The 13761-nt window shown below is 39.9% G+C and overlaps 1 protein-coding gene across 1 annotated transcript in view; it reads right to left on the reverse strand.

The window, feature by feature from the left end:
• The window catches only part of LOC146307033 (plexin-B2-like), an 80298-nt gene extending 75417 nt beyond the window's left edge, over positions 1-4881 (reverse strand). The window contains exon 1 of the mRNA XM_084710491.1: positions 4815-4881. The gene's annotated coding sequence lies outside the window, so the exon portion shown is untranslated. The remainder of the gene's footprint in view (positions 1-4814) is intronic.
• Positions 4882-13761: the final 8880 nt, after the last annotated feature.

Raw genomic sequence — 13761 nt, forward strand, 5'->3', positions numbered from 1 at the left:
GCTCTGTTGTTGGTCTCTACCACCTCCGGACAACAACAAGCTATGCACATGCTTAAACACTTACATACATGTAGTCATTTTGTTCATTAGAGCAGAATTAAGTTTTGTATGTCTTAAAACTGTAAAAAAAATGTAAAAAAGAAAAAAATATTATTAGAACTTTTGGACTTTTTGAGCATCTAAACAAAATAGTTGCATTTGTGTTTCCACAAAGAAATATTTTTTGAACCTTTTCACACCATTAAGTCCAAACTCTGGTTCACATTTTTGTAACGTTGTCTACATTTGATTTGGTTAGTTTTGGTTTCACACTGCAATTATACAAGCTGAGTAAAGAACATGACATCCAGCCGTCATCACCTACGTGAGCTGACAGACGGGTTTACATTGTTAGCTCAATTTAATTCGTCTCTTTTTCATCGTCTTAGAAAATAATTGAAAAGTGTCCAACATTTTGTGAGTTTTTGCAACTAACTATAAAGTTGTTGCCATCAAGAGCAAGCACTGAGGGACAGTGGCGAGGAAAAACACCAGACACGAATCAAACCATGGCTTCTGATCAACACCAAGACCACCTCTTTCAGTCGCACCAAGACTCAGCTGTTCGGTCCGGACTGTGGTCTAGAGGAGGTTTCACACGTTATTTTGTTTCGCATCGAACTGTAAAGTCTATAAATCTGGACCAAACGAGGTAGGAGTGACAGGGCACTTTAATCTCCCTCTGAAAGCCTTCCTCTGACACCACTGAACAGCACAAACTTTGAGGAAGTTCAGATAAATCGATCCTCAGTATGTTGGTTCATCCTGCCTGTCGTGGGCGCTAATGGAGCTTCAGACTTTCACTTCTGTTTTCACAGTGAGTCAAAACTAGTCATTTATCACGTGCCGTGTTATTCAAGTCAGTCCACAAATGATTAATCAAACCGTAGACAGCAGAGTCCATGTTGCTGAGCTCATGCTGAGATGAAGAGAAACAGCAAGGAGACGCGTCAGTGACAATATATGAGAGACTCATGAACCCTCCAGTGTTTCATCTCACAGACTGTACATAATAAACTGCAGTGTCTACCTCAAGGCCGACACACGCCTTATTTAGTGTGTGTGCAAGAGACGAAAGTGTATATAAAGAAAGCGAGAGGAGACACCGACAAAGAGGTAAAGAACGGCGTGCATACCAATGTGTATTTATGAGCTGAGAGATAAAAGGAGAAGAAATGAAGAGTCAGTGAAAGAGGCAGATCATGCTGTCGCTAAGTCGCTGTATTAAAGTACTGAGGGGTGCATTCTGGGACACGCCAGAAAACTAAGCCCTAATCAAAACTAGCTTGGAAAGACAGCCTTTATATTTTTTAAAGCGCAGCCACAGACGAGACAGACTGAAGTGAGATCCAGCGCTCATTAGGCTCCTCTGAGGCCTCTCTCCCACACGACTTGTCCATTTAAAGCCCCATTATGTTATGTTTATGATATTAAAACGGAATGAAATGAGGCTGTAATGTGACAAGGTTGATATTAATACCAATGTCATTGAGAATCACCACTTTGGTCTGCAGCTCTGAGCGGCTTTCAGCTCTGTTTTCTGATTCGCAAGTCCAAATCTTTGGATTACAACAGCTTTTACTTAATCTACTTCATTTTTATTCACATTTTAATCGTATACATTGATATTTTGACTGTTACATGGTCATTAGCAAATACTTTGCACTGATCAGTATGAACAGTGCTACAGTAAAAGGTTTTATTGATAAAAAATATATATATATAACTAAGCACACACAAGCTAACTGGATGCTACCTGCAGAGAGCTGGAGAAAAACAAGTTGTTAGTGAATAAAGTCAAACATCTATCAGCTACAGAACAAGATATTTTTAACATGTTCTCCTCAAATACTGCTCTAAGAAACTGGTGGAAGAAAACCAAATTAAAACATGAAAATATAGCAAGACAGAAGACTCGATGTCAGTGTCCGTACTGCTCTGTTTCTGCTGCTTGACTCGGTGACACTGGCCAAATGTTTGCAAAGATGTTACCTATAAAACGGTCTTAACTCTCTAAATGCAGCATTGACTTTAAAGTGGTTCATGTCAGGCTGCTAAAAAATGACCTTCACCTCCTCAAGAGCAAGCGGGGAAGAATTTTGAGGCCTTTAAGAGGAAACAAAATAATGCACACCAGCTTAAAATAAATCCCATGAACAAAAAGGCATCATCAGCTAAGAGTTGCTAAGCTAATTTTTTGGCATTTTTTTTTGCATTCTTCGCACAGTGGCAGAGAATGCATCACAGCAGAGAAGACAGTGATGTCAAGCTGTGTTTTTACAGTAAGTTGCTAACTAGCTAGCTGCTAGTTGCTGGAAATGATCTCATCACTTGTATCTTTTCAATGTAACTTTAACACAAGCCTGTCCCTGACAGTACAATGTGACAGAAACAAAGACGCCAACAAAAATCTACACGCAGGACGAAACACAGATGAAACAGCAGCATCAGAGCATCTCCAAACTTCATTTTATTTTTATTCTGAGTACTCTTCTTGTTTTTCTATGAGAGATTTGTGCTTTTGGCAGGGTTATTTCCTTTTGTCCTGTTGTACTTGCCTTCTGCTAAAATACTGATAATGAATAAAACAATACATACATAAATCAATACAAACTTTAACAGCACCATATGTTTATTTAAGGACCTTTACAGAGATCAGAAACTTGACTTGAGTACTTGTGAACACTTTGCACATCTTTTTTTTTGTTAATGTTTTTTTAGTGAAAGTTTGGTTAATGTTTAACGGAAAACAAAACTTCCTCATGCTTTCCGTCTAATGAAAAATAATTTCCATAGTTGAACTTTTCCAGACTTTAGGCACAAGCGCACAATAGGAAATGATAGCAGTTCCCTGGTACTACCATGGCAATAAACCCAGGTATGATAACACACACACACACACACACACACACACACACACACACACACACACACACACACACACACAGAGAGAGAGAGAGAGAGGGAGAGAAAGTGCACAAGCCTTGCCTTTGTGCTGAGGGAAACCAGCGAGGCTTTGATATCTACATAATAGGACGAGTGTGTTGTTTGCTAAAACTATTGGGGTCAATGAGGAATTGGCTGAGCAATAGGAAGGTAGAAAGGCAAACACACACACACACACACACACACACACAGAGTGGCACAGAAAGGTGTGACCCCTGGTTAGAGGCGAGGAAATTGAGCGGATTACTGGGTATTAAAAGTTACACACTTTCACTCTCTCACACACACACACCTGTACAGTCAATTGAAGTATGCACAGACACACTGACAGGTACACACACACACACACACACACACACACACACACACACACACACACACACACACACACACACACACAGGATGAGTGTGCCTGACCCAGTTCATTATATGAGGGTGTTAGCAGGGAAATCCGCATTATTAATATGCACTGTGAATTTAGAGGCTATTACCAGCTAAATGGTACTCTGCCACGCTCTGTGTGCGTGTGCCAGTGTGTGTGTGTGTGTGAAGTAATTTTCCTCAGCCTTGTAACAAAGCGCCCTCCAAATTTGTAGCTAAACCAGCAGAGAGAAAGAGTGTGTGCGTTTTAAATTTTACAAAACATCCATCAGCCTCTTAGTGAGAAAACAAGCCAAACAAAATGCTAAAGCAGCCTTGAGGTTGTGTAGGAGATAGAGAGTGTGTGTGTGTGTGTGTGTGCGTGTGTGTGTGCGCACGCGAATGTGTGAATCTGTGTGTGTGCTTCAGTATTGTGTGTGTGTGTAAAAAGCAGCAGTAGTAGTTGCTGTGGTATCAGCCAGTGACAGCCAGCTGCTGAAGAGCGATAGAGAGACCTTTAGTTTATACCTCTCTCACTCTCTCTCTACCCCGAGGATATGTGTGTGTGTGTGTGTGTGTGTGTGTGTGTCTGTGTCTGTGTGTGTGTTAATAGTGAATGTGCGTATTATATAAACAGCTAGGAGGGAAACCGACGCAGAACAACAGCCAGAACATTCATTGTCTAGAGGCAAGCGCACACACACACACACACACACACACACACACACACACACACACACACACACACACACACACAAATATGAAACCAGTCACTCCAGTCTGTCATTCAGTCTCGAAACTGTGTCACTTCCTAACTTTGTGTTGGGTTTTCGAGGAAAAAAATAAATCAGCTGTAAATTTGAAGGTTTTAATCATTAGCCTTGACATGAATCAACTGAATGAACGAGCAAATATAAATAGACAGGAGGATTCGAGAGTCCACATGCCGCAGCTGTGACTCGACTGAGAGACGCGACGGGCTTCACGTAGGTTGTCTGACCAATCACAGTTTCCTGTCCTTTCACAGCCTGTGTGATGTCATCGGTAAGTAAGTGCGAGGGACCAACTTCCAGTCACAATAATTTTGAAAATACTGCACCATTGACAAGTCAACTGTAACAACCACATTCATATCTTTTTCTATTTTTCAACACTCGGAGAATTTTAAGTCCTATGAATATGTTAACATGGAAAATATCAAGAGAAACAACAGATCTGATCGTTTCAGATACAAAAAAACATTCTGTTCATTCTTTTTAATATTATTCTGTTGAATGTTGGTTGTCTGCCACAAATAAAGAATATCAACTTCATGTTTTCACTTCATATTACGTGTTGTAAGTTTTGCCAGATTTTATGTTGTTTTACCGTTTATTTTGGACATCATTAGCGTTAGCATGTAAGGTAATTGAGGTAATTATCTGAAGCATTTGTAAGAGATTTTTCACACAGAAAGGTGTAGTTTTTACCTGTTGGAGGGCCGCGTTCCCAATGGCTTATGTCTGTCGGGTCAGGCTATAGACCTGTGGAACCTGAAAGAAAAGGAACCGTCATTAGCATCATTAATATCACCTGTGTTTACTCTATTATTTCACATCAAAATGGCTGCTGTGAGGTCTATTTATGAGTCTAACATGTAGTCTGAACCTGCAATAAGCTTCATACTGGATCATGATTGGCTCCAAACTAGTTGCGATGTTTCAAAATTCTCTCTTATGTCCAGATGTTAGACTGAGATTGAAGTAGAGCACAGAGGAACGTTCCCTCTTCAGCAGATAAATGTGAGAACAAACTGCACATCCATCATTCTGCACAGTGAAGCTCAAACATCCGAGTGAAGGAACACAAAGCAAAACTCATTTTTAAGTGGACGAGGACTTTAAACTGACTAACTGAACTAATATTTCCACCTAAACTCAAACAAAACACCAACATTTTTGCCAGAGCCAAAATAAACAGCTCCAGCTGGGAAATCAGTCTTCTCTAATCTGCAGTCCTGATTACAGTAACCAAGTTTCCTGTTTACATGACATTTAACACCCCACTCCAGTTTATTTTGGCATTTTTAATGACATTTCATTTTTTCTGAGTCATTTACTGACAATGTTGATTAACCAAACTGTTTCGGAGAAATAATTGTGCTCAGTGTTAAAAAATGCATGACGTGACTAAAGTAGAAACGGAAGTCACGTCATCCTCCGAGCTTGAGGAGTCGCACCGTCATGAGTCTTTGTTACCCGTGACCCGTCAGCAGCTCCCCCTGCACTGACACCAACCACAGGGTAAAGAACCCAGAGGCAAATTGTGTTTTGTGATTTTTGGGCTAACTTGAGTTGCAGGGGTGTTAGCTAGTTAGCTTGGGTTGTAGCTTGTTAGCCATTGAACATCCAGCTAGATGTTCAATGGCTAACAAGCTAGCCTCCGAGACCAAATGGAGGCCAGTTTTATGCCAGGGAAAAGGCTACAGTACCAGAGGGTCCCAGCTAACCAAGATAATGGCAGTTCCCAGTTAGCTAGCTTACTTTAGCAACAAGTAAAGCCATTTTTCCATTAGGAAACTCCTTAACTTTGTACTGTATTCCCTGTCAGTCTCAGCAGCTGTCTTTGGTTAGCTACTTTAGCAACAAGTAAGCTGCTAAAGCTATCATTCCATCAGGAAACTCCGTAAACAACCTCGGTACTGTAGTCCCTGTTGGTCCCAGAGATTGTGTTCATCTTGGGAGACTGGTAGACTCCTGAGCTCAGTTCTGTAGCCCTGCTAACAGTTAGCAGTAAGCTGCTAAAGCTATCTGTCCATCAGGAAACTCCGTAAACGACCTCTGTATTTTATTCCCCATTTTTCATGGAGGCAGTGTTTGTCCTGGTGACTGGTCATGTTCACTGGGAGGCTGCTGAGCCCCTTTCTAACAGTTAGCGGTTAGCTACTTTAAGTGTCCGCCACTGAATGCAGGATGACTCATCACCAGTTTTTCATGTAAAAAAAAAACGGAAAATATCTACAAAATGGCTTTTTTGTCATTGTTGGGCCAGATACTGGTGTATAAGTAACATACAACACAATACATGTGTGATAAAAACACTAAACATCTATTTTGACTTCATGGGAATTTTAAAAACTTGCTGCAAAAAACCAACTATAACCTGATTTCTTGAGCACACTGAACAAACAGTAATCAGGCTGATATAATGACAGAATAATAAGTACACATTTCTCTTTTACAAACAGATGCCTGCTGAGGATCTATAATTGATACTAATTAGCTGGGAAACCAACTGAATAATGGGTCCAATTTCAAATATAATTTAAACAACAGAAAAAAATCATATTTTTTTTCTCTTCATACTCGCCATTTCTGTCTCTGTCTCTCACTCACTGAGGCGGGCGAGGCGCTGGCATGGATTTATTAAGAAGAAGATTACTGTCTCAGTGGGAGCAGTAGGGCTTATAGACGCTGTGCAGCACCAGAAACAGGTTGTGATAATGAAAAGGGGGAAAAAAAATGTTTGAAAAATTGTCAGAAATCAGGAAAAATGTGGGAGGATTTTGTCCTTGAGAGGAAACCGGGAAAATCAGCAGGCTGAGAGATGTTTTTTTTTACTTTTTAGTCTTTAAAATCAGCTTCTTATCAGGTGACAGCTACAGATGCGTTGAATCACCAGTTTATCATAAGACTCAGCTTGATTTGCAACCACAAGATCGCAGGTCAGCGCAAGAGTCGAGCTGCTCCTCACCCCACGGACTAACAGGTTAGATGACCTCTGTCTGAGTTCACCATCAGATCAGCTGAGGGGCACGCGAGGAGTGCAGGGAGGTTATAACACCCGACGCAGCACGGTATCATTACGTGTCCTCACAGTGAGGCTCTGCAGTTATTAGACTGTCCTGGTAATTACAAAAGAGCTGCTGTAAAGGCTGATAATACGAGAGAAGACACCAATTATGGAGAGGTTCGTCGCAGGTAGCACTTTTCTATATTATAGCCATGAGTGTGTGTGTGTGTGTGTGTGTGTGTGTGTGTGTGTGTGTGTTTCATCCAGCCTGTGCTAGCTGAGCTATCTGACAGGGCAGATTGTGATTTTTAGCTGAGCAGCGCTAATCTCTTGTTACAATATGAAGCGCTGATTACACCACTGCACACTGTGGGAACGAGAGGGAGACTGTGTGTGTTAGAGTGTGTGTGTGTGTGTGTGAGTGTGTGTGTGATAGGGTATATAAGAGGGCAGATAAGACGGCAAGGTGAGGACAGGAGAGGTAGAATTAAATTTAGAAGACGAAGAAGAAGAATGGAGGTGAGTGTGTGTGTTACAGAGTTGGGGTGAGGTTATCCTGGGTTATATCTCTCTCACACACACACACACACACACACACACACACACACACACACACACACACACACACACACACACACACACACACACACACACACTCAGAGCTAACGGCACAGTATGTACAGTAGGGGTGTTATGACTAGGACGTGCCTCTGTACTGTCCTGTTATGCTTGGCCGGGGTTATTATACCCTCTGTGTGTGTGTGCTGATGTTGAGATAACAACGGTAGAATAGTAAGTTGGAGGAAGCACACAGAGGCCTGGACAGGAACCGTGGAAATGAATAGGTGACACACACACACACACACACACACACACACACTGAATAGTTGTTGACCCATGCTGCTGTTAAGGAATGAACACTTTGTGCCAAATCTGATCTGCAGTAAAGCTGCTTTTACTGGGATTCAGGAGTGGAAACGATGATGATGATGACGATGGTGATAATGATATAAAATATTTTCTAAACAGCATGTTTCTCAAATATTTGTAGCTTTCTCCAAACATGTCTTCAGACTGAATTAGAAGAAAATTTTAGGAGATGTGGAAATATAAGAAAAGAGTCAAGTTTACTGCAGTTTAATGTGTAAAATAAGTATATAAAGAGTTAATAAATGGTTCATAAGAAACTGTGATGTAGTTGTATGCCACTATAAGGACATATCTAAGTATTTATTAATGCACTGTACATGTCAACATCTATAAACTCTCCTATGAAACATATTTCATATTGTTTTACTACGTTATTGGTCATTATCAGGTTTAACTTAAGGTTCCCCTGGAGGAGTTTTAGTACAAGCACATTAAAGGTATGCTAGTGAAGTGGGGTTGTATGAGCTACAGTTTAAGTGCACACTATATTTACAATATTTTCCCCACTTTTTCTTGCTGTCAGGTAGCATTTTCCAACTGTAAACTGTCGTCATGCAAGCCAAATTATCACTCTTTCTTGCTAAACCAAACTCCATTGAAAAACATCAGTAATTTTACATTGCAGAACACAGGACTTACTAGTATACGGCTGTCTAGATTATTTCATTTGTCTGAGTTACTGTGTGACTTCAATGAATCCGAATTCATGTTTTAAAACACAAAGGTCACACAATCACACAAAATAACTAACCAATGGAGGCAGCAGTGGACCAACAACCCCTGTGTTATGTGAGGTAAAATAACCGATTTTGCCAATGGAGTCTGGTTCATTTGGAGAGAGTGATATTTGGCTGACATACCAGTGAAAACATTATAAATATATGCTTGTTGACTGACAGTCTTGTGATATGTTCTTGCTCAGTTTTGGTTTTAAAGCTTTTTTGGTGCATCAGGGCTTTTTTGTAACTCAGGGTGTACCACAGGGTTCTGTTCTCAGCCCACTATTATTTGCAATAAAGCTGCTACTAAAGATTATTTTCATCACTGATTAATCTAGCAATTAGTGTTATGATTAACAGATCAATCATTTGTTTTTTCCAGTTGCTTGTTTTGTTCGACAGAAGATTAAGAAAACCAAATGTTCACATTTTAGACAGCAGTGAAATTTTTGCATTTTTGCTTAAAAATAACTACTTTAATTAAAGATAGATTAGAAACATTGTGACTAATTTTCTTGTTTTTCTGTTCTTGTTGATTTACTAAGGACAATCAACTGCTGTTTCAGCTTTAGTTACAATCTAGAAAGAAAATTATGTCTCAGACTTAGAATTTTTTATGCATCTGGCTGCTGTCAACTCAAACTGCCTCTGCCTTTGTTGTCCTTCAGACATCTATGCACACTGTTAAACACATTTTTAAGACTGTGTTTGTTGCATGTTGATTAGGACAAAGTGTGTTTTATTCACAAGAGCACGCACTATAATTTAACTGTACATCTTCCTGCTTTTCAAACATCAAATGGTACAAAAACTGAGGTAATTTTCATCTAAACGCCTGAGAAATTCTGTCTTATGAGTTGAATGCGGCTCTTCACCACCCTATAAATCATCACTTCTTAATTGATTAAAAATAAATTAATCAAACATGAACAATTTTCTAATACAATCTTTTTTTTCTGGCCAGACAAAGTATTTAGTGGTGCTTAAATCCCCTCATGTTTATATTGAGGTAGCGGTTGTGTTTTTTGGAGTTGGTCACAGTCCCACCACATGTTTCACATCTGTTTTCTTATTTTAATGCCACTGTTCGTATTACTGTCCATTTTTTTCATTGCTTCATCCCAACAATAACCCACAGAGGGATTCATCTTCAGTTTTGGCCACCCACAGTTTCCTCCCCTGGGTGGTCTTTCCGTTCGTTGTTCTAATAACTTTTTCTTGGTCATTGTTTCCCTTTCCTGCAGCGTATAGGCTCTTAGTCATGTGTCTGTGCCTTTTTTTTAATCCAATTTCATATTTGATTTGACTTGTTGGTGGATCATGGCAGACTCTTTCTTTGTAGATATGCTTATGGTTAGGAGCTATTTCAATGACAAAATCCAGGAGAATTTCCTACCAGAGCTTTTTTTTTAAAAAAAGAAAAAAAAGATCAGACCACTCTGAGCAGAGTCCCTGCAGTATAAGTTTGACTACTCAGACATACCATCAATTTACAGGCAAGTTGTTTTTTAAAATTCTACTTTTTGGCACTCACATCTGACTTTAAGTGTTTACATCTGGGTTCTTAACCATTTTTAGCATTAATATTTGGGTTCTTAACCATTTTAAGCATTGATATCTGGGTTCCTAACCATTTATAGCATTGCTATTTGGGCTCCTAAACCATCCTTAACCTTTTCTAGCATTAACATCTGGGTTCTTAACATTGATATCTGGATCCTTAATCATTTTAACATTGATTTCTTGGATCTTAACCATTTTTTAGCAGTGTTATCTAGGTTCTTAAACATTTTTAGTGACAATATCTTGGTTCTTATTCCTATTTTAACTTTGATATCTGGGTTCTTGACGATTGACTGTTTTTCACAACTTTCTAAAAGGACACAGACAAACAAACAGTGAATCTGCTGATTAATTCTCTTGATTAATGTGTAATAAAACATAATTGGCAGTTGAAGCCCTGCTGAGCTGCCTCTGGCCGTGTGATGACTCCCTTCAAGTCTTTTTGTTGTGTTTTCTGTACTTTCTCTGCTCTCTGGATATTCTGCTGTTTGTGAGATTAAATCTGCTATTTCCCTCTCCAAGCACTTCATTGCAAAAAAGAAAATTGGTCCTTCAATTGACTTGTTCTTGTCTGTGTGTAAATATAGACATGCACACACACACACTCCGAGGGAGATGCCTGTTAGATAGTTTGCAGAATTTCAGAGGGTTAGAGAGGCAGAGGAGGAAAAGAGGGAGGTCAGCGAGGACCTTTCATTTGAGGAAGACGAGCTGGGAGCGGGGGAGAACAGAGGAGGAGAAGGTCAGCGTTAGTTTTTCTTTGAAGACCTCTGCTCCGGGAGAAAACAGAGGAGGGGGGTCCCGACATGAAAAGGCGAATTGAGGAGAGGAAGGTGACAAGTGACTGGGAGGAGAGAGAACACGGCGCGTTGACCGCTGCGTAGGAGCTGCAGACCCCTGAGAGAGCCGGACAGAAAAAACATGCATCATAAAATATGAATTAAATATGAACCAATGTGGGATTTTTGGCACTGCTGAGTCTTAGAGGTTATACAGAGAGAGCTGCGATAAACAAAAAACAGTCAGAGTGGCCATCCTGTGGGTGGAAACACCACAAGCAAAGATGGAAAGATTCGGTAATGCAGAGAAGGACATCTGACTGAATCCATTAGAGGCTGGGCAACAACTGCAGACAACCTTCAGTACTTCAAATTTAATTCTTGTACACAAAACTTTTATTGAGATATTCATTCAAGGATCTTTCTGTTAGATGATTTGACTTTTTAAAATATTCGTCTGATCCCCGATTTAACTTTAAAATCTCACTTGTTTTCTCTTGTCTGTGTCTCCCTGATCGAGGTCGAGGTTTAAAATACTTTGACCTTCAATAATTGACTTTTGGGCCACAAGAGGGAAGCAGAAACAAGCTGTTAACACTGCGCTGACATATTAACTCGTTAGCAAACCCTTGTTTACACATCCAGCAGCTGCAGACCAACATTAATATTAGAGGTTTCTGTCTACATGATGAAGTCCTATATTCACTCTTTTAGCTCTGTTTTTGGTCTTCACCACCTCCTCAGGTAAATATCTGGCTCTTTAGTTTCTAAACGCTCCACCATGTTCCCTAACTTTTTGTCTTTCTGCTGTTTGTTTCCGGGCAGGTAGTGTGCAGACACACGACACCTGAAAGTGTCTTTTATTACATGGACGAACTCTTTATGTGCTTGTAGCCGCAATATTACTGCGTTCATTCACAACGCCTTGCGGTGGAACAGATTTCCCAGAATTTCGATGCCTGCTCCCATTCACACATGAACCAGTGCAGGAAATGTTCCTGAACATTTCAGGCTCAGACTGCATGTGTGAAAGTGGCTTTAGCTGGAACTTTTGAGTAGTTAATGTATGTCCACTTTGACATTACATGATCTCTAATGTCTCTCAAATGTTATATTACAGAACCCTAAATGGATAGAACTTTATTTATTACGATTATTTGTCAAATCAACAAATCTTCCTTTAATGATACAATATTATTGATCAGAAGTACATTTTTAAGGTACAAGACTTGGCAGGAAAGTGATTAAAGTCAATTTACATACATCACCTTAAACATAAACATGATGAGCTTCACACAGTTATAACAGAATGTTCAGTCATTCGAAGTAATGAGTGTGAGATTAAACAACTATTTTTTGATCATTGAATGATCGACTCTGACGAGCTTTAAGCATATATTCAAATATGAGATTGTTGCTGAAAACATTAACAGCTGCAACAAATCCCGAGTTTATTTCATCAATATTTAAATCCAGTTTTCAGTGAGTTGCCACAGTAACAAGAAGAGGAAGCAGAGAAGAGAAGCATCTCTTTAATAAGCAGAAGTCAAAGTTGCATTATTGAGAAGATTTCAGTTGGAATATGAAGTGAGATAGACACAAAGCGCCGCAGGGTCTTTTAATATAAAGTTTCTCCTTCATTTCTCCTCTACAACTTGGCAGGCGATAACAGCTGGATATTACTTTTCCTGCTGAGGATTTCATATATCATATCATTACTGCACTTTGTTATCCCACTATTATCTTCAATACGGACCATTACATAATATCTCAAACAGGAACAGATTCTGGAGTGAGCCACTTTCTCATTTCTCTCTTTATCCTCCTCTCTGCCACACTTCAGCACAGCCTGGATATCGGACTGTTTGAAAGTCGAGATCATTTTTTAAATTCATGTAGCTGAGACAGTTTGAGCTCATATCACACATTTTTTAAAAAGTCTACGCACCCAAATAATGTCCCATATTCAGATTTTCCCTCAGTGTATTGGTCCAATTCTGAAAGAAAAAAAACTGAGCTCTGAACTAAAAAACTGAAATGCACACATTTTATCTGGAAAGAAACTTAGCGGCTCCGGCGCTGCCCTTTCTGTTGCAGGAAAAAAATGCAAAGGTCAAGGCATTACAAGGGCATTATCAGTCAAACTGTAAATGCTGAAGATGTTTTAAGCCACTCTGGTAGCGTGGATATAGGTCTGTTGGTTGGTCGGAAAGAGTAAAAAGACATTTTGCACAGAATTGCAATGACTCTGGGGATCCCTTAAAAGAGCATTCCACAGATTTAGCATTGCACTTCAGCTTAAATATAATAACTGACAAAAAATAAGAATTTTATTCCATGCATTCCTCGTTCTCATCAAACCTCGGTGCCTACAGAACAGACAGAGATGAGGAGTGAGCTGCAGAGGTCCAGTAAACTCTGGGATTGCAATGCAATGGAACAAGAGTTTAACTGCCGTCGTTCGGTTACGAAAATACGTTGATTGTGCGTCGACATGTCGCTGCGCCCGGTCAGAGCATGGATTCACCCGGAGAACAAGCTGCAGTCATCAAAAGTGTGGGAGTATTTTCAACAAAGATGCAACAGTTTGGGTCTTCAGCCCCACAAATAGGATTTAACTGAAGCCGTCGCTCTCTTCAGTGCAACAAGACTCC

Source organism: Lutjanus erythropterus, chromosome 22 (genome assembly GCF_056507025.1).
Source record: "Lutjanus erythropterus isolate fLutEry1 chromosome 22, fLutEry1.hap2, whole genome shotgun sequence".
In the NCBI taxonomy this organism is placed as follows: Eukaryota; Metazoa; Chordata; class Actinopteri; order Lutjaniformes; family Lutjanidae; genus Lutjanus; species Lutjanus erythropterus.